The sequence below is a fragment of the Emydura macquarii genome, unplaced genomic scaffold, assembly GCF_026122565.2.
Source record: "Emydura macquarii macquarii isolate MOO-44397 ecotype Brisbane River unplaced genomic scaffold, CSIRO-AGI_Emac_v2 contig_2825, whole genome shotgun sequence".
NCBI classification, from domain to species: domain Eukaryota; kingdom Metazoa; phylum Chordata; order Testudines; family Chelidae; genus Emydura; species Emydura macquarii.
In genome coordinates, this window is record NW_027132962.1 from 5396414 (window position 1) to 5423296 (window position 26883).

The window sequence follows — 26883 nt, forward strand, 5'->3', positions numbered from 1 at the left end:
TACTTCTTTTACATAAACTGTTTGGTGAGAGAAATTCCTACAATCAGACAGCAGCAGAGAATGAGAATGTCGCCTACTCTAATATTCCATACAGTGACCGTGAGGATTGCACTAAGGTTGCAAAGTGAAGCACTCAAAGCTAGGAAATGCCAAACTTAAGGTTGCACATTTATGTTTAATTCTGCCTCTTTGTACAGTATGATTTAGTCTTTAATTAGATGACCAGATGGAACAATGTTACTAGGCAGAGACTGTATTGTAATATACATGCAAAGGGGTAGAGTCAACATTACCAACCTTTTGAGTATTTAAACATTTAAGTAACTTTCTCTTCATAGAGTTTTTTTGGCATGGAATTGTACATTGTATGTGAGGAATAGATTTTTTTTTGTTTCTCTTCTGCTCTATTTTGTGGTGGCTTTAAGATTTACTGGGAGATATTGCTCATATGTATTAAGATACATCTAGTGTTTGAATACAGGGCATAAAAATAGTTACACAAACAGAAAAAAATATTTTCCCCATGCCCACACACAAAGTCTCACCCAAATATATTTTCCTGCAATATTAAAAAAAACTAGATTTTTACATATAAATTCCCTATGGAGTGCAAGGCTCAGAGCACTGATGTTTGATTTCCAGTTCTTTTATCTGATTTTTCAACAGAGTTGAAACTACTAGTCTGCTTTTAATCAAGGCTTCGTATGAAATTTCACTGTCTTTGAAACAAGTTTTCAAAGCTTTCATGAAAGGGTGCAATTGAAAGGTCATGAGGAGGGAGGACTCTCGAGTATCAGAGGGCTCCTACTCATGAGTATCAGAGTGATCCTCCTTTAGCTAACATACTGATAAGACCAAGGCTGAAGTAATGGTAACATACATGTTTGATTCTGCAGCTCTTGAAGTCAATGCCAAAACTCATATGGACTTCACTGCAATATAAAGAAAATTCAGCCTGTCATAGGCCTGCTTCTGTACTCATTGAAGTCTTTGATTTACAGATCAAGGAGATGGACTCATCACAGGTTTTGGTAAACAAGTTGCTCCATATTGTAAGCACACACCCTGCACAATGCTGCTGCATCAACCCTTCAAGAACCAATTCTATATCTTAACTCAATCTGCCTTTTTTAATATTTCATTCTAATTAACTTCATTCTTGACTCCCTAGAATGTAATGAGGGTGGAGTAGGTTTTCAAATATCCTGCCATAAAGGCTAAAATATAAAATAAAAGTTGAATTCATAATTTTCATCAGTAAAACAACTATCCTTTGGCTCTAAGCACTGTACAATATGTAAAAAACAAAAATTGGGTAAAGTCCCCTCAAAACAACTGGATACAAATGGTGTATTTGGGAAAAACCAGAATCACACTTCTAATGTGATTAAGATGTTTCCAAATGATGTCGTTTTAAAGACAATGTATCGTTTTAATATCATTTGCTGATTTTTCAAGATTTAGCTGACCTCTTCAAAACCATGGTGTGAATAATTCAAATATAGGAGCCCAGGTTTGTCTTTGTGCAGACATGTAGGAGCATTAGAATTCTAACAGTAATGGGCAAGCCGCAGAAAGGTTCAGTATGAAAAGTGCCAAAGGTATTGATGCTTAGCCAAACATCAAAATTCTCTTACCTTTTTTTGAGACTGTCACTGTATTGACCTCCCCAATAGTCCTTATCTCCCTTTCTCCATGGAATTGGCCCCCTGACCAACCCTTCTGGGAGCTGCTGGCTGCTCAGCACTTTAAAAAATCAGGGTACTTATTCACATACTTAAATCTAGACTAAGGAAGTTAACTTTAAGCACCAGTTTTAGAAAATCTTGATCTAAATTGATACTTGTTAGATGCAGCCATCTTGGCCTCTGTGTGGGGAAAGGAGGTGTGGGTGGTATAACATGATGAAGGGAGGTTAGACATGTAGAAATAAGGCAGTCTTGGTGTGATTTGTGGAAGGCTGGAAAAGGGGTGCAAAAATCACAGAATAAGTAAATTCCCTTGAAAAAATTGTCAGCAGAATTGATTCTATAGCTTTAAGAAAATGTAATATTCTTTCAGAATTTCTACAGAAATTATGTTGTAAATGAGTAACTTTAAACACCACAATTGATTTCTTTGCCTAATGCTCGTTCACTCTGCTTAGTAAGAGAATGATTCAACAGGATGAGCACTCAGTCTCCATTCTACTGAAAGAGCAGCCAGCCTTCTTAGATTCATTGACAACAGAAGTTGCCATATTTGGAATCATTGCATTCTGTGGAGCTCCAGTACACTTTGACCTATTCATTTGTTGCTTTCTTCAGTAACTGATTTTGTATATATCTATAACACAAGGACAGATGTAGCCTTGTCAAACAAAGTGAAATGAAATGCTGACAGGAGGCAGAAGCCAGAAAAAAACCTATAAATTTTTATATAAGCCATTGCAGAATAACATCTTTCTTCTCCTTTCCCATTTATCACGCCAATGTCTGAGTGAGTGAACAGATTAAAACATAACATTTTTAAAAGACACACAGAGTATTTGCTACACCAGACCTGACCAATGAACCAGCTCCAATACTATGTTCTGCCTGAAGCACTGACATATGCACAAGGTGAGATTAGGATACAGAGAGCTACAGTATAACTGCAATTTCTGCATAGTCAGGAGTGTAATCAAAGTTACTTGCTATCTGATATACTGCGCCCATTTAAAAAAAAAAGTCAGGGCCATTTACGGTTCACTACCCTGTGTTAACAACTTTTGTCAGGCCTGACATACTTACTACATTTAATACACGTTTATGATATACACCCAGAAGGTTGCCAGTAATATATTATTGGAAAACTAATAACTAACTGATCATTAATATTCTTGCATGATGCATATAAGTGTATGTACAAAGCGTTATGAACATGTTCTAGAATTATATTCTTAAAGTGTGTTTGGAAAGCAGTGCATAAGCACAATCTGCCTTAGACAAAGAAATGTATATTAGTTTGTCATCAGGCAGGAACAATGAAGGCATGTTTAATTAAAAGGTAAGTAAAGCCATCAACCTACTGCATGTGTGAGATAGATGCTGGACTATAAAACGGTAAGGGTCTGAACCTCAAATGATAAATAATTGATTTAAATTATTTTATACAATATTGATGCATAATAAAGGTGCATCAAATAAGGTATTTTATGAAAGCTAATGACACTGGTGATTAATATACTTGTAAAATGTATGTATTAATATTCTGAGGAATTATAAATTTTTAGGGATATTATTTGACAGCTGTGATCAAACAGAGGGAGGGGGGGACAGGTTTCTCCCCAGAAAGAAGGGAAGGCAGCTATAGAATTTTCCTGTCTCCAGTGAAATTCAGCAAGGTATGACCAAAAACAATGGAAACCCCATTTACATGTGAACCAGCAGTGGGACTGAGAAGTCCAGAGGAAGAGAAGAGCAGTCTGAGGTTATCTTGAGTCTGGGAACAAATAGTGAGTTTAGGGAGATAAAGGAAAAAGAAGAAGTCATCTTAGAATCCATCATTGGACATATACAAGGGGCTAGAGCTCTTGCAGGTTGAGAAATATGGGTCCTTCAACCCAGGGTGTTGAAGTCTCTGGGAACTGAATAAATGCAAGAAATCTGCTTAGGCAAGGATATTTCACTTAGATAGACAAGGGAAATCATCAAGATGTACTTCTGTAGAAAGTACTTCCTTAAAATTCAAGCCATTTACTTAGGTACTTAAATATGATTTTGAGCCTAGTGTTTGGTTGCTGTGTTCAAAATTTGGCCAGTATATCTATAATATCTTATATTTAGCAAAAGAATAAAAGTGTTTAAAGAACTGCAAGAAAAGACAATGTGATCTAGTGGATAGGGTACTAGACTGGGGACTCAGGAGATCTGGATTCTTTTCTTTGCTCCGCCTCTAATCTACTGTCTGACCCTAGGAGAAGTTATTTAATTTCTAAATGTCTGTGTTCTCTCCTCCCCCTTGTTGTGTCTATTTAGACAGTAAACTCTTCCTGACAGGCATTGTCTCTCCCTCTTTGAACAGTGACTAGTGTAATAGGGACCCAATCACATAGAGACCTTTAGGCAATAAAATTATATAAACTGTAATTATAATAAAATTCATGTGTTAATACAGAAGTTAGGAAATGAAATAACTAAGCATCTATTTGTGACAGTTTAATTTGAAGACAAAACTGAATAATGGGTGTGGTTTGTTGGGATTATTTTCATATTCTGAGAGGTGATGTTATTTCTAGCAAGAAACTGCTAGCTATCCCTGTATGCATTATTATTTACCAGTTTACCTTTCTAAAACACCAGATTAATATTTGAATTTCAGAGAATACCACAGCAAGGTGTGTGGGTGAACTTTTGAAAAATCTAAAACTTTTCTTAGATAGGGAAGCTGGCATCCCATATGAATTTTTCAAAACATTTAAGGAATCAGATGTTTGTGAAATTCAAATTCTTGAATTTACAGTTTATAAATAGACATCCTTTGCTGATAATACATCACTAATAGCAGTGTTACATACTTAACTCCCAAGTAATGTTAGCTAATAAAAATTCAAACTTGTTTTCACTATTTTAGTCTGTTTCCACCAAATATATTCCCCTAAGGCTCTTTCTAAATACATTTGCGTTATGGCAGAAAAGGACTGAATGAACAAATTTGTCAACATTGCTCAAAGCTGACATTCAGGATGCCCTTCAAAAGCCTCATATGCCAATTTTCCCCACGCCACTGCTTTCAAGGCTTCTCATGTGTTTTCATGACTGGTGATAAGCCTCCTTGATGTTTGTTTTAGATTCAGCTTTTAATTTCTTAAATATACTAATTTCCAGAACTGAACCTTGTGAAATTAATTTTGCAGATTAATTTTCATCACGTGGTTCCCCCATTCAAGCACAATATGGGTAGTGATGCCTCAGAATACTTTAGTAATCTTGTCTAAATATTTCCCTGTTAAAATTAGTGCACTAGTACTTACCGCTTCGTTAATAAATACTAATGAACTAGAAAGCTCCATGGACGTTTTAGATAAATAGAACAAAGTCCTCTTGAGATATGGTAACAGGAAATTAAGTGCAAATCACATTTGTCAGATGCTTACAGCATGGTAAAAGGATTTTATACCTACGTACACATATACTAGAGAAATAGTTTGGCTCAGAAACTTTAAGCTTAATATAATTACCAATTTTGCATATTGCTGCACATTGGATGGGGGCAAACAGGATGTTTGACAACATAGCAACACAAAGGCTATACTCATAAACCCCATGTCAGAATCCTGGTACGAACACACTTAAAGACAGTGTATATGACCATATCCTTTGGAGCTAGGGGGAAAATACAAAAACAAAACAAAAGCCCTCTGACTAGTGATCTAGCACAGTCAACTAAATAAGCAAGAAAAAGCACATGGTTTGGACTTGCACTCAAACACAACATGAAACTTATTTGTATGAAACATAAGGAAATAAGTCAATTTTAAATGTGACCCAAGCCGATACTATTAAAATGAATCCAATGTTTTGTTTTGTTTTTGTGGGGGGAGAATTTAAAAATGATATTTTAGGCATCATTATCACAGCAAATTCCAAAAGATCAAATGCCATCTAGGTCAGTCTCTAGCTAGTCATTAAGATCGTCTGGCTGGATATTCAATTTATGTCCATTATTGGCAATCTTATCATGCCACTGAAGCTTGTGGTAAGAATGTTTTGCCAGCAGCGTAGCAGCATTCCTTGGAAAACATGCTTATAATTCTTTGGTCTTCTGTCCTAATATGTCCCTACCAAGAAAGCTGCAAAAACTGAACCAATGCAGATGGAAGTGGTTGCTGGGTGTGACTGTGAACATCCTCATAGTTGAGCTTATGTCACTTAACATGGAGTAGCAAAGACTGACTCAATGACCCAGACAATAAAAAGTTTGTATGTGGTCAAAAAACGTCCAAGTTCTGTTGGCACATTTCCTCTTAACGTCTGAAACTGTTATCTTCTTCCTTAGTGAATTAAAGGTCCAGTGACATGAGAGAAAATTTTCAAAAGCACTTAAGTAACTTAGGAGCACAAGTCCCAGTTTCAAAAGTGATTTAGGAGCCTAAATCTCTTTTGAAAAGGAGACTTACACACTTTTGAAAATTTTACCCTTGATGACACCCTCTAACTTTCATTAGTGTTATACTCATCCGTGCAGGGAAGAGAAACAATACCCTGTTTCTAATGCCTCCAATCACACAGCTATAAGAACAAATATGCATGAACATAGTTAACGAGCAATCCACAGGTTGAAATTGGTTTCCATTAAAACTTCATCAAGTCATTTCAAATAAAGTTATAACAGAGCCCATTTGTGAACAATTCATGAACAGAAAAAGGGTGAAATTTATCATTTAAATTGTGTGCTATGAACAGTTTGTCTGACTCTTCTAGATAATGACTTCTTGCCTGATTTTCAGTGGTGCTGCACTTCCACAATTCCCACTAATTTTCAACTGCAGTTTTGCTTGCTCAGTACTTCTGGGGGGAAAAAAATCAGACCCAGAGTCATTTGCTAGAATTTCTGGACAGATTGTCCATAGCAAACAATTTAATGAACATGAGAAATCACTATTCGGAATGTTCCAAAGAAACACAAAAATATATGCTAACTTGCTCATAATAGTTTAGAATTAAACCAAAATATTATTCTTAATCTCAGAAACAGTGTGTGTGTATTTTGGGATGAGAGGTGCACCAGCACCAAAGAAAAGTCAGACACACCCCCTTCCTTAAGCTCATATTTAGCATAAAAGTGTAACCTTTTTACACAGATTAACTCTCTGGGTGTATTCCGTCATATTTTTACCCAACACAGCTAAGAAATAGTGAACTGGACTCTATTCCAATGGACTTGTGCCAATGACTTCATTTTGGATTGAGGCCTGAAAGATGAGAACATTATTTAAAGATGAAACCTTTGATGAAGTTTGATGAAAGGGAAAAAGTTCCATTTCTAGACATTTAGACCAAACACACAAGTAGATGGCCTACAGGAGTCAGTGGATGCAATTAAGGAAATATTCAAAAGATCTTCAAGGTACATGAATGCTCAGTTGCAAAATGTCAATGAGGTGGAAAATACGGTTTTGGCGCATGGTAACATAATTACAATGCTAATCAAGGACAATATGAGACTCTCCAGTAAAACTGACAAGCTCAAGAATTAATCTAGGATTAAACATTTAAGGATTACTGGTGTCCCGAGGAGGGAAAAGGCTAGGGATTTAGTAGTCTGTTTGGCAGTGGCTCATAACAATTAAGGAAAAAAATTCCAGAATGATATTTTGCTGCCTCTCCCTTCTCAATTCTGTCCAACCTTCTTTCTGTGCCCATCTCTGGAGTTGTTCCAGTGCCTCCATTAACCAACAAGCAAAGAGCAGGATGCATTGCAATTTGAGAAGGGTCACTGCCATATTTGAGTAAATGTATGCCCAATTTGGGTGCACACATTTAGATGCAAGTCCATTTATTACTCCTGTTATGCATGCACACATGCCTAAATACGTACCTAAGAAGCTATACAAGTAAGAAAAGGGGGGATTTCCATGTGCCATCACTCATACACATCTATCTGTAGAAAGATAATTGGACCTTTTGTGCTTCATTATTATACAGTTGTATCCTTCTGATTTGGTTAAATGATGCAAATTAGAAATACAAAGTGTGCATGTAATTTGAATACCAGATCTCAGATGCTAGCCAGCTCATTATGATTTTTCCCTACTAAAAGACCACTACATGAATTGATGGCTACATTCCCAGATGAACATAACTTTTTATTACATTGAACTTTGCCATGAAGCATCATTTTATCATTTCATCTGGTTGCTTGTTACATAGAAAATGAGGCTGACAAATGGCATGAGTCTCATAAACCATCCCCCCTCACATACCTAATACTCCCCATCCCCACCACAGACAGAGAGTTTCTGCACCACAGAAAATGTGAAAGGATTTTCAGATAGGAAAAGCAAAGCTAATTTATACTGTGCTGACATGTGTTACTGAGAAATTACATGATTGCATTCTAGTGGATAGACATAAGTTGTCACTTTCTGTTGCCATGAAGGCATAAACCTGAGCGACGTGCCAACTTGACATAAATGCTGTATCACATCTAACTGATGTCCTCTGCCTAATGAAAAATGGCAAACAGTCACTTCAAAGATTGTTTCCGATTCAGAGTATGCTTTTCTTAATAGTAGGAAACTGAAGATGAGCAATGTAAAATTGGTCTATAACTTGCAAAGTGTTGATGGCAAACTAAAGGTAAGGATACCACCTTTACACTTAGAATAAATCAGTCCTGGTTCTCTGTTCTGCATAATCTGGGACATAAATTCAGGAAAATAGTATGAATTATGTTTTAATTTACACTTATAGAGTTCGATTTGAGACTACCCTACACAATTAAACTGGGGAAGAAGATCGGAGAAGAGAAAAATAAGTCAAATTTAAAAACAAACAGTTTTTGATGGTCAACAAGGGAGTCAAAGACAATTATATAAAACAACATTCCTCAGTCTGAGAATCAATCTTTAAAGTAGTACCAGGGGTCAATTTTATTATCTACCTGACCTTCTGTTAAAAATACTTCTTTGATGTTTAAGGATGAGAGACAAGAGGCCTTATTTGTCAGGTCCTGGATTATAGGTGGTCAGGCCTGGCAATTGGAGTGGTAGTCAAAGCCAGATGTAGGGTCAGGGCTATGCTGGGGGCAGCACTGAAACAGAGGACCGTGGATTGGCCATGGGTCAAAACCAAGGACAAGCCGCATGACAATCATAGCTGGAGTCAGAAAACTGGCTGAAAGTCAAGCCAGGTTGGAGACAGCCAAGAGTCTGGGGACGAGGAGATGGGTGCAGAGCTGGAGCAGGTCAGGAATAGGACTGGAGCACAACCAGGGTAGATCATGCACAAAGATGAAGTGAGCTGGAACAACACTCAGCAAGGGTGCGGGTAGGAACAGAAACTAGTTCAAGAGAAGACTAGATGCCTAGGAAGTCAAATACTGAGGCAGCAGGAGGATTCCTGACTGAGTAGTGCTATTGCATAGACTAACCTGAAGCTCTGGTAGGGTCAGTGAAACACCTGGGCCGAGGCAGGGAGTAGTCAACTGACCTGGGCCTTGATCAGGGGTAAAATTGCTGTAGCATACCTGAGGGCTGAGTCAACAGCAGGTCTGCTTTAGGAGGTTAGTCAGTGCAGCTCAGTTGCTGCAACATCCTCCATAATGAGTTACTGCAACTCTGTCTCACATTATTAGGTAACCTGTTAACAGAAAGGATTCTTCCACTCTACTAGCATATTTTACCAGAAAAGTAATTCTGAGTCTGAATGATCCAATGTCCTTTGTAGATCCCAACATTAAAATTTAAGTTTTAAAATGAGGAACATTCTGGTATTAAGAATCAGTGTTTGCAATGGGAGTTCAGGCCACTCAGAGCTTTGCAGAAGCCATTTAGGGCCCTCCAGGACTAAGTAGTCAACTCCTACACAAATGTTGAAGGAAGAACTATCACTATATATACATGCATGAGAATGTCATCTCTTCAACTATAAACAAGGGAAAAACTAGAGGGAAAAAAAAACAAACAAGAGGTACTTTTATCAGTCTAAGGTAAAAGAGTTAATAAAACAGAGGGGAACACAGTAACAGTGAAATAATTGTATTCAATGTGTGAACAGGGATCACAACACATCAGCTGACCATTATCAAGTTGTTTCTAGTCGCCTAAGCAGAAGAAAGTTTTAAGGAGGGATTGGAAAGAAGACTAATGCCTTTTTGTGGGGCACTATCTTCATGCACAAAAGACAGCATGAGAGAATGGATAAAAGTGCTTGCTGGAAAACATGACAATCAGGCAACGTAGGCTGACGTTGTTGGCAAAGAGTAAGTGGGAGATAATGTCTCATACCATATAAGACATGAGAGGTTGGGCAGAGATAGGCCATAAAGGGCTTTGAATGTGAAGACAAGTAGTTTATGCTTGATGTAATAGAGAAAGGGAGGCCAGCAGAAGTGGGGGAAAGCAAAAAGGGGGATTAGCAATCACTAATCCTAGCTATGAAGGCTTGTGTAGATTGCCACATGCACAGTAGTAATGGATTTGTTGCAGAATGGCACCCAAAATGTGTTTATTTTCCTGCAAATTATGAAGTTAAATCTGTTGAGCTATTTTTGAGTTACAAGTTATTAAAAAGTACTCTGAATACAGAGCTGCTCAGTAGCATAGTTAAGGTTACAAGCAGGGTTCTGGCATAAACCACTATGTTCACTCCCTTTTTATTTCACACAGGAAAATTATATTTGTGATTGCTTTCAGAGAATACTCAGAAGTTCTTTGCACAATTTAAAGGCAATTGGTCCAACTATTAAGTTACAGATGTTTTAAAATAGCTTTTGACTTTTATAGAAGTATAAAATGTTGGAGTACCTTTAATGTAAACAGAAAAAATAATTGATCACAGCTCCAGACTTCAGAAGCAGTCAGATAACACTGAAATCTAGGAAATAGTCTTATTTTTCTAAAAAGGTCAGTTTTATCATTTGGTGTAGTGATACACATTTTACAGAGTCTCCCTACATAGAAATTCTTTGGGTGAAAATAAAACAGATAAGAAAGGGGAAACATCTCATTGCTGCATGGGGCACAACTAGAAATCTGCAGGGGTATAGTCCCCTACAATGGGAAAGCTGGCGGGAAGGGAAGAGCAGAGAATTTGGTCTACGCAGCCTGGTGGAGCAATCTACTAGCTGGAGGACAAAACAGTGAGCTATACCCAATTCTGCTGTAGCCTTCTATCCAAGCTCTTTTATTCTTCTTCCACACAGACACAAACCAAATTATGAAAAGGTGATAGTCCTGACCTGGACTAATACTGTAGCATCCTTTACTTCACAGTAGATCAAGGTTCAAAGTGTTGTCTTTGCTGCAGAGGCACTACCTGTCCTGTTGTAATCATTCAATCTATCTAACTACCCACTCCACTTTCTTACAGAATGCTGGGGTCTCCCTTATATCTTCCAGCTGGGAATCAGAGCTAATCATCAGCTTCTGCTTAGCTGGAGCTGATCATTCCCAACACCTGCCTCCAGGGCTTTTCCTTAGGCCAGGACTTGTTGCTCCCTGCTTCCACAAGCACTGCCCTGCTACAGCCTTCCTGGCAGTTTTTGTTAAGGAGAGACTAGAACCCTGAGACACACCTAAGCTCCACATTGTAGGAGAAATAGGAGAGCTGGGGACACTGTGACTAGTAGAAATTGTTATAGAACTACATTATATGATGTAAACTAGCATTAATTGTCTCTTGTTAATAATGGTTAGAAAATGAGGACAAAAGGGACTTTCATAATCTGTGAATACTTCTTTATATGCCCCACCCCCCAAAATTAAGCACTTGGCTACTTTTCTGTAGCAAACAAAATTGCTGGTTATTGGGACTGTGTAACCTTTTACACCCTGACTATAAATTTCTGCCTGCTTATTTATTATTCTTTCAGTAGATGTCCCTTGCTGCTCCTCAGTTAAGGTAGTTTAAACATTTGTTTTATTTAATACAGCACTAATAAAGTTTTCTCCCTGCAGAGACTATATTAATCAACTAAAAAAAATTCCTTAAGCTTCAGATATATCTGAATCAATGGGCTCTATTGAGTCAATGGATCTCGTATTTGTACCTCTAGCGTGTGATGCTCTTGTAGGAATTGAATATTTACACAGTGAGGTATTGCATCTGAGAACTGTTCAATAAAATATTAATTACAAAAATGGAGAACCCCAATGCTTAGTAGTAGAATGTGAATGACCACCTCTCATGAGCAAGCTGTAGATCCTGCAACGGGACTCTATGCAAGCAGAACCTGAGACCTGCAGGCCCGTTGCCCTAGCAGTGCCTTAATATTGAGATTAAAGGTTCTGCATCCCCACTATTTTCCTGAGCCATCCCATCATCAAAATGAGAGATAACAGGTGTAACGATTTATTACATTTATAGTTTACATAACTCAGGCAAATAGGTACAACATTGGAAAAATTAAGAGTATACAAAAAGTATTTATTCTTGCTTAGCTATTTACCTCAAAATTACATATTTAAAAGTGATACAATAACATACATATCCTGTACACATCTCAAAGGGTGTAGACATGCATATAAATGTAATATCAGTTTCATTTTATTTTGTCCACTGTCTGTGGATAGAGCTGCAGAGAAAAACTTTATAACTTGTCTTAACCTTTAAAACTGGCCCTTAAAGATAACTAGAGGTGGGTGTTGTTATTTTTTAGAGATAAAAGAACATAGTATGGAAGTGTTCTGACTTATGATGGTAAAGTGATTTCGACTGCTAAATAGTCTTGACAAACTATTGTCAGAGTCTTTTAATTCCCCAAATAGCTTGAATTTTATCTGACAGGTGAAAGTCAGGCAGTTTCCCAATAGGTATCATAGAATCATAGAATATTAGGGCTGGAAGGGACCTCAGTAGGTCATGTAAGGTATGCAATGTTTCCTTTAAGATATTCCTCATTTTTTCCTGAGTATAACATAATTGTGTCTCTGCTTCATAGAACTGCTTAAGATAGGGCCTACTTCTTACTCTGCTGTCACATTCCAAATCTTCCTACCATGATGCTCTGAGTCTGTGTTGTTGTGCTCATTAATATCCACTACGTGCACTCCATTATTTTTCCACTGCCTGCTATGTATGATGGCTCCATTACTAACTTGTGTTAAACCTCTTCATAAGAAGATGACAGAAATCCAAGTGGGAAATAGGAGGCCAAGCCCTCACCTCCCCCTTGGCCATAAGTGCTACCACAAATTCAGTCTCTTGTGGTGTCCCTGATTGGAAGGATGGGAAGAGGAGGTCTGGTGAAAGGGCAGAAGCTCTTCCTGAGGCTCCGAGCCATGGACCAGGCTCCCCAGAATCCTGGGCCACCATCCCCTTACGCTGTCCCCTCTGCCTCCTCTGATTCCAGATGTAAATATGATAAAAGGACTCAATCCTATATGAAAATATATGATTTAGGGTATATTCAGAGTGAAACAGAAAGTCTGGGATAACCTGGAAGGGAGCCAGGGAGACAGGGGAAAACTAAGACTGAGAGAAACAGAGAGTTAATGGAGATGCTGAGGCTGGGTAGGACAGACAAATATGCAGAAGAGGCCCCCCAGTTTGATGTTTGGTGGTGTGTTCCTGTACATTCCTGAATGTCGGATCCGGTCATCCCCTGTCATTGATTTATGTAGCCCCAGAGATCCAAAACTAGAGAACCCAAGTGTGACAGTCTATACCATTATCATAGAATCATAGAGTTGGAAGGGACCTCAGGAGGTCATCTAGTCCAACCCACTGTTCAAAGCAGGACTAACCTCAGCTAAATAATCCCAGCAAGGGTTTTGTCAAGCCGCAGCTTAAAAACCTCTAAAGATGGAGATTCCACCACCTCCCTAGGTAACTCATTCCAGTGCTTCACCACCCTCCTAGTGAAAAACTTTTTTGTCCAACCTAGACCTCCCCCCCTGTAACTTGAGACTGTTGCTTCTTGTTCTGTCATCTGCCACTGCTGAGAACAGCCTAGCTCCATCCTCCTGGAACCCTCTTTCAGGTAGTTAAAGGCTGCTATCATATCCCCCCTCATTCTTCTCTTCTGCAGACTAAACATGCCTAGTTCCCTCAGCCTCTCCTCATAAGTCTTGTGCTCCAGCCCCCTAATCATTTTTGTTGCCCTCCGCTGGACTCTCTCCAACTTGTCCACATCCTTTTTGTAGTGGGGGGCCCAAAACTGGACACAATACTCCAAATGCAGCCTCACCAATGCCGAATAGAGGGGAATGATCACTTCCTGCGATCTGCTAGCAATGCTCCTATTAACGCAGTCCAATATGCTATTAGCTTTCTTGGCAACCAGGGCACTGCTGACTCATATCCAGCTTCTTATCCACTGTTACCCCCAGGTCCTTTTCTGCAGAACTGCTGCCTAGCTCATCGGTCCCCAGTCTGTCACTGTGCATGGGATTCTTCCGTCCTAAGTGCAGGACTCTACTCTTGTCCTTGTTGAACCTCATCCAATTTCTTTTGGCCCAGTCCTCCAGTTTGTTAAGGTCCTTCTGTATCCTATCCCTACCTTCCAGGGCATCTACCACTCCCCCTAGCTTAGTGTCATCTGCAAACTTGCTGAGTGTGCAATCTACCCCATCATCCAGATCATTAATGAAGATGTTGAACAACTTCACCACTTTTACAAGACTATGATAAATTTTGTACAAAGTATGCTTTGTGAGGTATCATTTGGAAGCTCATAATCTACAGAACATTATTGTCCTGGTAAAATGTGTATCAACATTGTGTGTAAAGGTAAAGGATTCTACTGTAACACATTGCTGTAACATGTTACAAGTTTATAAAAGCAGGCCCAAACCAGTTTCTCAGAAACCAAAGACAGACCAACACCTAAGTTAGGTGCCAACAAAGTCAAGTGGGGTATCACCAATTTAAGCAGTCATTCTTTTGCAGGAAGAAGGGTGTGAGCGATAATTTTATATATTGGCAAAGAACCAGTAGGAGATTTCTATACATATTGGTAAAAAAACATTTGGAGGTTTCTATTCCCCAGACCTGCTGTCGCCTCTACCCCAGCTGGAGATATTCCTCAAAGAGCGGAGAATGGTATAAGAACAGAGGACACACAAAACACCTCACCTCCCTCTTCCCCCATCTCTACTCATGGCATCTACAATGCTTGAAAGACAGAGAACTGGATGAAGGGTGATCTTGCCTGGAAGGCTTTTCAGGCAGTACAGACTGCTGTGAGCATATGGTGAGACAAAACCTTTTTGCTTGAACTAATAATAATAATAATTAATTAATAACAACTTAAAGATAATAGCCTGTACATATAGAGATATGATTTTTTGTTCTTAGGGGGTTATAATTTAGTTAAGTACACATAGTAGTAAGTTACAGTGTGTGTGTTCCAATTGTTCTTTTTTATAATATATATATATTCTTAATAAATGTAATGTTATTGTAGGTAAGTGGAACCCAGTTCTGTTTGTTCCAATTTAAATAAAATCCCTGTTATGTTATTTTTTGGCAACCAGTGATTTAATCTGCCATTAAATAACCTGTTATGGTGTAACACTCCTGCCACTCAGCCCCCCACTCTCACCTACTGAGTAAATTATGCTACCGGTGGGAGGGACTATTACTAAATCTTGATCAGTGGTTTTGGAATGGAGTGACTCTCGGCTGTATTTCAAATTATAACACAATAACTCTACTCTGAGAGGCCAGTTTTCACAGGCCTGCTCCAGAAGAAGTGATGGCAGCTTGCTGAGGAAATGGGTAGTAACCAGGGCCCACTCAGAAAAATTCTAGTTGCTTCCCTGTGAGAGGATGAGCCACCTTCTAAATATAAAGTACAGTCTATAAACTCAACAAGATCTTTTCCATTCCTACCTCTGGGAATAATACACATGCAGCAAATGCTCTGCAATCGTTGTCTCTCTTCTCCAAGGAAGAAATATCAGGATGAGTATTCTCCATACACTTCTCTGCAAATTTCACTCTAAAATCCAGCCCACTTATTTTCATTGAAGTTTTTTGCCTTCTTCTGCTTTCCCATCCTAAGGTTACTGCATTATTTTTAAAGTGACTTTAGCGGTAATGAAGGAAGTTGACTAGAGTGCACTGGAGATAACTATTCATAGAACAGATACAACTGGTACACAGCAATGCAGGCTACTCTCACTGACACCAAAATGCCTTGACTCCGATGTGTGGGCTCCACATATGAAAGTGAGACAGTAACTATCTCTGCTAAGACTGCTAACAAGATTATCATCAACTGTATTTTACTGTATTTTTGTTTTAAATCAATCGTTTGTATTACAGTAGGGGCTATAAGCCTCCGCTGAGATGGATTCCCACTGGTGCCAAGCTCTTCACAAAAAGAAATTGCCTGAAGAGTTTATGAGCCAAATGGAAAAGATAAAGGGTAGGAGCAGAAGCAAAATGGTGATGTGACTTGCCCAAGATCACAGAGAAAGTCAGCAGCAGAGCTGAGAATAAAATCCAGGTGTTCTGAGTCCCGGCCAGAGTCCTATCCACATAAAGGGTGGTGCCACCCAACCCTAATGAGACTAACTCATTTCACAATGTACCATATGGGAAAGAATTCCTGTCACTATTGCCTGAATTAGTGAACTAGTGGGTGTGCAACTCCTGTTACTGGGGGAAAGTACTGGTGAAAAGAGTAGTTTTGACTTTATTCCAGACGTAGGAGCTTTGTTAAAAGTTTAAATGCAGCAATTATTAAACTAAGTACTTAACATCAAGCACATATCATCATATACCATTTTTGTATTGAAAATAAATGATATAATACACAGAACTCTAGATGGCTGCCAGTGTATACAATTTAACAGTGTAATGAAAATATTCCCTCAACAAATGCTTTTTGGATACAAATTCAATGTATTTACATAATGGTGCTTTTAAATGTAATGAATTAGGAGTGCTAACACAATTTTTTGGGGAGGGTGAGATATAAATTGATGGTTTTAATTTTCATTTAAGAGACATAATTAATATGTTTTTTTTGCAGCTAAATGTGGTCAGTCAGTTCCATTTACGAGTAAAGTATACCTTCCTAACATGCAGGATGCAAGATTAAAGATGTGGCTGTACAAAACACTTCTTTAATACAAGACTGGAATACAACTCAATACATCATATGAAATATATAAACTACAGACTCAACCATGCCTATTAAGCATTAGGCCTCTGTTAGAGCTAACAAAATGCTGTACTATCCTAATGGGAGCTCTAGAGAACCACAATACTTCATGGAGTTTCTTGCACACAGAGGTCCCATGCCTACAACTATATGTCCTATGGAAATCCAAGGCAAGTCATCCCTGAAAGTGGATGTAGATGACCATGGCTTCCTTTCCTCTTCAGCACTTAGTGGCAGCTAGCACCCATAACGATGCTAACCAGGAGCATCCCTTGCACTCAGATGAACCCAAGGAGTAACATTTTCAAAAGCATCATTTCAAAAGTATGTCTGCACTGTAATGTAAACTCAGGGTTCAATCCCAGGGCCAAGCCTAAGCTGCCTTCTATCTACACACAAATTGTGCTAACCCAGGTCTTGGACCCAGGGTCCCCAGACCTCCTAGAAGGCAAGGGGAGGGGCTGAGCCCGAGTCAAGCCTGGACCCAGGGTTCAAGCCCTGGTGCTGTGCAGTGTAGTACTCAGGGAGTCCTCCAAAAGTATCCCTCAATCCCATAGGCTGATGTTCTTTGTCCTTTTGACAGTCAAGTTTGGTGGATAGTCAAGTTACCCACTCTGCACCACAACAATGGGCCAAAGTGGCCAAATTCTGGGAGGACTCTAGGAAGTCTGGGATATGGGTGGTTGGAATCAGGCCTGTGTAATGCAGTGTAGATGCTGGAGCCCGAAGTTGAGACCCAGAATTCAACAATTACTAACCTGATGATACAAATAAGTGTAGATGTTCCAGCACTAGGTTAACGAACCCAGGGTCTGCTAACTTGAGTTCTACTAACCCTGGGCTTACATTGCAGTGTGGACATACCCCAAGGGACTTAGGAGCTTAAGTCCCATTGAAAGTCTTAGGAAAGACAATGACAGGCCAGCCCATGTGAGGGTACAAAAGAGAAGGGGAGAACCCTTGTGTTTGCTGCCTGGGGGCACCCATACAAGGACCAGCCTCAATCTGGCTCTTTATTTAAAAAATGAACATTTACATGCATCAGAATGAAGTTGACTAATGAACCACACCTGCAAAATGGTGCCTCTGAAGCAACACTCCTATCACAGCAACAGAGCTCTAAAAGTTGTCAGCTTTATTTTGATTAGAATATGAAAGGAAAAGGAAACTTTGCTTTCATTTTTCAGCATAGCTCCCCTCCAATGCAATAGTTTCATTAGTTCAACACATAATATGTGTTTGTAGGTGTGACGCTCTACCCCATGTACATCCTTATGGTGTGATTTGTGTTTCATTCATGTTCACCCTTATAGAGTAACTGTATATTGTTTAATGCAAAGTGTGTCATATAAGGTGTTTTTAGAATGCTCATGACACACTGAACATTATTCTTATGATAGTATGCTTAGTTATGAAATTCTACTATGTAATATTCCAAAAGGTGTCTCCCCCATGGCTTGAATAGATCCAGGTAAACACCAAGCAGTGGGGGTTCATGCCTTGCAGAGGCAGACGTACAGGAACAATGGGCTGGCCTGAGCACCTGATAAGGTGCCGCTCATTTGACTCAAGTGGAGGAAATCATGCCCATCGCCAGACATGGCTGATCACCTGACCCCAGGGGGTGATGAGGAAACACATTAAAGGCAGAGGCCCCTTTGTCTCTGGAGGTGTCCCTTGGATTCCATCTATGAAGCAACATCAAGGACACTGAACCCATGGGAGTGGAGACTGGTTGAAAAGAATTCAATCAGCCTGTGGTAAGCATTATTTGGGACTGTAAAGCTACTGAAATATTATGTTTAGTTTGCAAGGCAATTTATCTTTTAATTGTCATCAAACCTTGATTCATATTTTTCTGACTTATAATCACTTAAAATCTTGCTGTAATCAATAAATGTATTTGTTTGTTTTATCTAAAGCAGTATATGTGGGTGGGTGTGTTTAGAGACTTCACTTGGAGTGACAGAGATGATGCATATCAATTTCTTTGATAAATTGATAGACTAATGTAACGAGCTTGCGGAGTGCAGTGTGCAGCACTGAACTCTGTAAGAGGATCAGGGTGACTCAGCCACACTCCACTCCAGATTGCAAGGGGAGAGCGTCACAGCAGGACTGCAGCCTTAGTCATTTTTTTAAAACAGTCTCCTACATAATTCTTCAGTTTCTCATCATCCTCATAGATGCTGAGAAATAGAGCATGTTTTAACTACAATAGTCACAATTAGAATGTCAACTCTTACCCTGTGTTACTTCATGTTATCAGAGACATTACAAGGATTTCCTATTCAAAATAAAGAAATAACTGCACTAACTTGGATAATACTGTGAACACTGTGCAACTGAGAATTTATTGTACAGAGGTATTTGCCAGACAATTCTTGATTTGCTGATTGTTCATGAGGAGTCCTCTGTGATTTCTTGATTTATGAAATTCAGGCTTTTTAGATTGGACACTTAACCAATGTTTTTCTGTTCCCTGATGGTTTCGGGGGAATACATTTATTAATATAAATTTTAAATTCAGTTTATGTGGATACTCCTCCATAATAGCTTCAGATATACTTATTGGCAAACAATTCTACAAGTAACTTTGTTTTGCCAGGCTTTAGTCTGTAGCAAGGTAATCTAACAGATACAAACATAGTTAATGTGATTTAAAAATCGATCAATTAATCATTGAAATTTGCAGGGTGGGAAGGGGGATATTCAAGATACCAACTCCTACAGACATTATAAGGTTTTTTTTTTTTCTTTAATTCCTTAGAATGTCTTATGAAGGAAAGCAGAACAATACAGGACTACAAAGAGGTTTATCAAAAGCTAAGGAATTGTCTCCAGGCAACATTTACCAGGAAAACTATAAAGTCTTCAGACTCATTTTGGCTTGTGTTGAAAACTCAGAGTAAAAATAAGATATTTGGTTTAGTAATGCATGTTGTTTGAAAAATGGTTTTAACTGAGTGAAAATCTACTCTCTCTTATGCTCTGGACATGGCCACAACCTCAGATTGTGGAATTATTCATTTATTTATTTAGACTAGGTTAATTACAATTTCAGCTAATTGGTGACTTTCATGTAGATTCAAAAGAACGCAAATAAAAGGCTGTTCACAGTTTTCATTCAGTAAGATGAGCTATCCCTTTTTTCCCCTGTTCAATGTATCAGACATAGGCTATACACACTGGGCAATAAGCCAAGTCAACTCCTGTTCCATTTAATTAGGTGACAAAATGAGTCTAGCTCTATCAAGCCACTTGAAGATAAAATGGGTTGATATTTCATGAAACTAAAGAGAGAGAGAGAAAAAAAGATAATTAGAGAGTTTTATCATGCCCTGGAAGAAATTGTGGATTCAACTGCATTGTACAATAATGTAAAATAAATTTGGAAATATTATTGAAACCTAATCTAAATACTTTGATTATAGTTAAATTACTGGTACACTTTTTGTAACTAAAAACATTAGTGCATCTTTTCCAATTATCTTCAGACCTCTTAAAAAAACTTAGTTCCAATAAATAAGAAAGAAATGGGTTTGCAAATAACATTTGAGCTGTCTGAAAACACGTTAGTCAAAGAAACCACTTTTGAAACTCCTAAGGATTTGCATTATCGTTAATAATTATTATTTTCATATGTACAACTTTAACATTTTTTCTTAAGGATTGCAACACTCTATATGATGCTATAGGTCCACTTCTCATTCATGGCCTGTTCCAGCTCCAATGGAAGTGAAATGAAAGACTCCTGTGTGATAATTCCAGTGGGAACTGGATCAGGCTCTCACTTTTTACACAAATGGCACCATTTACTTCAGGACTGAATCCTGTACAGGAATCATTCCGTAAACACCCATAGGTATTTAAAGTTATGCATATGCTTATGTCTTTGCCAGATTGTGTACCCTTGTTTAATTTTTGGTGCTCTCTCTTCTCTACAGTTCTTCAAGAACTGTATGTAAAATATACACATTCCACATAAAGATGGACTTCAAGCCATCAGGAACATTTCCCCCCATGATCATATGTCACACCTGACAGCTGAACTTTGTGACTTTGTCCTGACCCACAACTACTTCAGATTTGGAGCCAATCTATACCTCCAAGTCAGTGGCACAGATATGGGCATCCGCATGGCCCCACAGTATGCCAACATTTTTATGGCTGACCTAGAACAATGCTTCCTCAAAACTCGTCCCCTAACACCTCTTCTTTACCTACACTACGTTTATGACTTTTTCATCATATGGACCCATGGGAAAGAGTCCCTTGAAGATTTTCACCGGGATTTTAATAATTTCCATCCCACCATCAACCTCAGCCTGGACCAGTCCACACAAGAAATCCACTTCCTGGACACTACAATACAAATAAAGGATGGTCACATTAATACCACCTTATCCCAAAAACCAACTGACTGCAATACGTATCTTCATGCCTCCAGCTTTCACCCTGGACACATTACACGATCCATTGCAAGCCTTACGATACAACTGGATTTGCTCCGATCCCTTAGACAGAGACAAACACCTACAGGATCTCTATGAAACATTCCTAAAACTACAGTACTCGCCTGGAGAAGTGAAGAAACAAATTGACAGAGCCAGACAGGTACCCAGAAGTCACCTACTACAGGACAGACCCAACAAAGAAAACAACAGAACACCATTGGTCATCACCTATAGTCCCCAGCTAAAATCACTCCAACACATCATTAAAGATCTACAACCTGTCCTAGCAGATGATCCATCTTTCGCTCAGGCAGTGGGCAGCAGACCCATCCTGGCTTACAGACAGCCCCCCACCTTAAGCAAATACTCACCAGGAACCATACACCCTACAAAAAGTCCAACCCAGGACCCTATCCCTGCAACAAACCCCGTTGCCAGCTCTGCCCACACATCGACTCTAGTGACAGCATCACTGGTCCTAACCACATCAATCACATCATAAGTGGCTCATTCACCTGCACATCCACTAATGTTATATATGCCATCATGTGCCAGCAATGCCCCTCTGCCATGTACATTGGCCAAACTGGACTATCACTACGCAAAAGGATAAATGGATACAAATGAGACATAAAAAATAACATCCATAAACCAGTCGGAGAACACTTCAATCTCCCAGGACATTCTGTCGCTGACCTGAAAGTTGCTGTACTGCTCCAAAAAAACCTCCAAAAACAGACTTCAAAGAGAAACTGCTGAGTTAGAAATTATCTGCAAACTTGACACATTTAAACTGGGTTTAAAAAGAGATTTGAAATGGCTCTCTCATTACAAGAGGTAAATTGCTTTGATCACCCATTCTCACCTCCTACTCAATGGTTGTCATTAGACTTCAAGTACCCAGCTTTTATCCACCTACCCCATTGTTCTCTATGCGCTTGTATATGTATATGATGCCTCCTATATGTTACCCATTTGCTGTATTATTTCTACCTACTGCATTTGAGGAAGTGAACTGAGGCTCACTAAAGCTTATGCCTGCTGAAATTAAATTTGTTAGTCTTTAAAGTGCCACAGAACTCTTGTTGTGTTTTTTTTTAAATATACACAGTTATTACTGGTTTCCCTAAAGGGTCTTCCCTGCATAACCACAGGCTGCTCATTTATCATCTCAGCAGGCCTAGTTTTGTCACATGACCCTTGTACTCTTATTCTGTTCACCTGGGGATGTGGGGTAATCTGGGAAAGGTGCAGCTGAGCCACAGATCCCTTAAAGGGCAGCACACCCTCTGACAGTGTCACTAGGATTGTAAGAGGTAAAGAGAAGAGTGAAAAACACAAGCTAAACAGTGCGACCAAAAAACATTGAAAGGAATGCAACAATCATGATTACTAAAATCAGGACACGCAAATGCATATGTGCATCCTGTATATTTTGCTTAATTCTTTTTGTCTTTCTGACACAAGAAGGTCCATTGAAAAAACATGCTCAGTACTTACATTTGTTACATATATATTTTATAAAATATTTCAAGTAATGCATGTTATAGAAAAAGGTAATGCCATTAACTAAGTCTTGCAAAATCTTTGTGAAGGAATGATGTATTTTCCAGATTTTTAAAAACAGAGGTTGATGGGGGAAAAGACGCATCTTGTTCAAGGCCACAAAGACCCATTCCTCTCCCTCTGGGCCCTTGCTTTAACCCCTAACTTGTGATCCCTCCCTTAAAAAAATCTATTGCTTTGATGTAAATAGAATGAGAGTGTGGATTATTTAGATTTCAAAGTATTCCCTATAAGGATAGATTTAGTGCCTGAGAGGAAAGAATATCTGCAACAGAAGTAGTTTTCCAGTGGAGAACAAAGTTCATCTGAGGTTCATCTTATTGATTAATACAGATGCTAAGAAGCTGGCTAGAAAACTGGAAGATTTACTGCTTCCATTGATCAACATGAGCCTTTAAATCAAAATAGATTCAATTACCAGTGTTAATTGCCTTCTACCCCAAGATTTAATACAAAAAAATATTAAGTTAAATATAAAGCTGACTTCATCTTGTTGAATCCATAGAAAATATTTGACACATCTCTTGTTCACAGTCAGAGATTGGCACTAACCAAAAATGTTCAGGTTATTTTAATTATTTTTATGCATCCAAAAGTTGAAGGAAGCAGTGAAAGTGTAACATTTAATATCCACTCTTCGTGTACAATGGGTGAAATTCACCCCTGTGCAGAGGGTCACATTTTGAAGGCTTAAGTGGCACTGAAGTAGTATATGCAGCTTGTGCTGAATCTCTACAAGGGTGAATTTCATGATGTCCAGATCATAGAATCATAGAAGATTAGGGTTGAAAGGGACCTCAGGAGGTCATCTAGCCCAACCCCCTGCTCAAAAGCAGGACCAACCCCAACTAAACCATCCCAGCCAGAGCTTTGTGATTCCACCACCTTCCTAAGTAACCCATTCCAGTATTTCACTACCCTCCTAGTGAAAGTTTTTCCTAATATTCAACTTAGTTCTGCAACTTGAGATCATTGCTCCTAGTTTTGTCATCTACCACCATTGAGAACAGCCTAGCACCATCCTCCCTGGAACTCTTTTTCAGGTGGTTAAAGGCTGCTATCAAATCTCCCCTCATTCTTCCCTTCTGCAGACTAAACAAGCCAAGTTCCCTCAGCCTCTCCTTATAAGTCATGTGCTCCAGGCCCCTAATCAATTTTGTTGCCCTCCGATGGAATCTTTTCAATTTGTCCACATCCTTTCTGTTGTGGGTGGCCCAAAACTGGACACACTACACCAAATGAGGCTTCACCAGTGCTGAATAGAGGGGAATAATCACTTACCTTGACCTGCTGGCAATGATCTGACTAATGCAGCCCAATATGCTGTTAGCCTTCTTGGCAATAAGGGCACACTGTTGACTCATATCCAACTTCTTGTCCACTGTAACCCCCATATCCTTTTCTGAAGAACTGCTGCCTAGCCAGTTGATCCCCAGTCTGTAGCAGTCCATGGGATTCTTCCGTCCTAAGCCCAGGACTCTGCACTTGTCCTTGTTGAACCTCATGAGATTTCTTTTGGTCCAATCCTCTAATTTGTATAAGTCACTGTATTCTATCCCTGCCCTCCAGCATTCCCCCAGCTTATTGTTGTCCACAAACTTGCTGAGGGTGCAATCCACCCCATCCTCCAGATGTGACTCCCATGATGTAACAACATAAGGAAATGCAGTTTAATTTTGAAATGACATAAAACAAAGCATTTCAGGACATTTCAACAAATTGAAATGAAACATTTCATTCTGAAATTGTCAACATGTTTTGTTTCCATTAAAAATATTGAAACATTTCCAATATTTCCAAATCAATTTTTTTTGTTCAGAATTTCCATTCTGCAGAAATGTTCAAAATATGAATTTTTTGTCCTTTTTCGGGATTAAACAAATGTTGAAATGTGACTTTACTCAGCTCTAATCATCAATGTATGGATGGAACAATAAATCATAACTCCTTTCAGTCTTTCTTATGGCTATGACAGTGATAAGATCTTTTTGTGTATAAAGTTTCATGCAACCAAGTTGTACTGGTGCAATGTTCATGAAAAGCAAATTTTAAGTAACAAAAAAATTTAAAACTAAGATCCTGATCTAATCAGATCAAAAAACAGACACACTGCCATGTGATTTATCTGACTAATCTACACAAATAACATATAACAAATGTGTGCAAAGAACTACTCCAATCTACAAATGAAAACATTCAGGAAAAAAATTGTCTAATGTGTTCAAATAACAAATATATTTGGGTTTTGGGAAATCATGATCTGTTGGCAAATATTCTGCCAGCAGGGAAAAGGAAAGCAATTGGCAAGAATTACTCAATGTAGTCAGCTTTACCCAGCACAATCTTTTTTAGAATCCCTTCAAAAGGCATGTGTGAAGCCACCTTCAGACAACTCCATCAACATCCATTAGGGTCCGCAGTGTCTTATGATCAATAGTGTCGAGTCACTCATAGATCTAACATCAGCATAGAAATCCAGATGCAGTTCATTGCCCTCAAATGATCACTGGCTTCAGAGATTAATGTTTTTTCCACACTACGCCTAGCTCCAAAGCCCGATTGATTAAGATCCTAACATGTAGAGAATGTCAGAAGTTGGCCTGTCATTAGCTTTCCCTTGGGCAATAGGTAGGAGGGGTGTTAATGATGAATGATTGTTTCTTGAGCAAGGGCTTAACCACCTCATGTTTAAGAGTCGTTGAAGCTTGCCTTTACTTCAAGGAGGCATTAAGAAGACATTCTGTTCTGGCTATCACTGCCCAAATGTAGTCGGGGTTCAGTTCACATAGCAGACATTTCCCAGTGCCTTGCTGAAACTCAATTAAGAAAGCATTTGTTCCTTTCCTTTTTTTTCACACTATATCGGAGCGAGCACCCCAAATTTGACTGTTCTTGTCTGCAAAGATCAGCTCCAATACCTGGTATCACTCCTCTTCAAAATTCCCCTCCAAAACTGATTTTCACTTGAACATTGAAAAGAGAATCATCCCCAGTCAGAGGGATTCAGCCCTCAATATCTAATTAGCAGTAACATAGAGTGCCACCCAGTCAGCAGATTCATTTCAGAGGCTCTGTATTGCTGCCACTGTAACTTTTCAATATTTCCTTAACTTTGGGAAAGTTGCAGAGTTACAGTTTTACGTTTCCTATTACCAATCTGCAACCTTTCCAAAGTTGAAGAAGTTTTCAACTAAATGCCCAAAAGTATTTCAGTCAAAAATTTTCAGCCAGCTCTAAGCTTTATTTAAGTACAATAGGAGTTTTGCCTTAGCTAATGGCTTCATCTACATTTAATTAGACTGAAGTAAGCTAGGGTGTGAATCTACCCTACACTAGCCTTCTGCAATCTAACTGTTAATTTTCACCCTGCTGATGTGTACTAACATGCTAGTCCAGTTTCAAAGAGGACGAGATCAGAGTACATTAACAAACTATTAATGCACGTCATAGGGTGCACACAAACATACCGCAACAGGCCATAGTACAGATTCACAGCCTAACTTGCTATGGTCTAATTGTTCATGTGAAGTAGCCTTAAGCATGAAGATTGGGGGGCAGATTTGCAAAGGTATTTAGTCACCTAAAGATGCAGATGGGCACCTACTAGGATTTTTCAATAGTACAGGAGTTAGGTGCCTAATTTCCCATTAAGCACCTATGTAACCCACATGATTTATACTAAAGCATTTGACTTTGTTTCTCCCAGGAAGATGGATAAAAGCAGTGGGGAACAGATCCACATCTTAGTTGGATATTCTGTGTCACTGCCCACATGCAGAGGGCAGAGCAACTCAGCCAGAAGCATCCAGAAACATCCAAAACAGGGTGTGGCAGTTACCTGACATGCTCTATGTAGGCAGTTTTTGCTGTGGGCAACCCAGCTGACAGTTCACATCCTCATCACCATCTCCAGAGCTGAGCACAAGATGGAAGAGATTATAAATACAGGAATTAAAGATAGACCTGTGGACTCAAAAGTTAATTGATGCAGGACCAAAAAATAAATTTATATATGTCGATAAATACTTGTGTGTTCGCACACATGTATGCGCTGTTAGGGCTG

The 26883-nt window shown here is 38.9% G+C and overlaps 1 long non-coding RNA gene across 2 annotated transcripts in view; it reads right to left on the minus strand.

Moving 5' to 3' along the window:
- Positions 1-11039, minus strand: part of LOC137166277 (uncharacterized) — a 187485-nt gene extending 176446 nt beyond the window's left edge. For both annotated transcript variants that reach the window (XR_010923620.1, XR_010923619.1), the window contains exon 1: positions 10924-11039. This is a non-coding gene — a long non-coding RNA (uncharacterized lncRNA). The remainder of the gene's footprint in view (positions 1-10923) is intronic.
- Positions 11040-26883: the final 15844 nt, after the last annotated feature.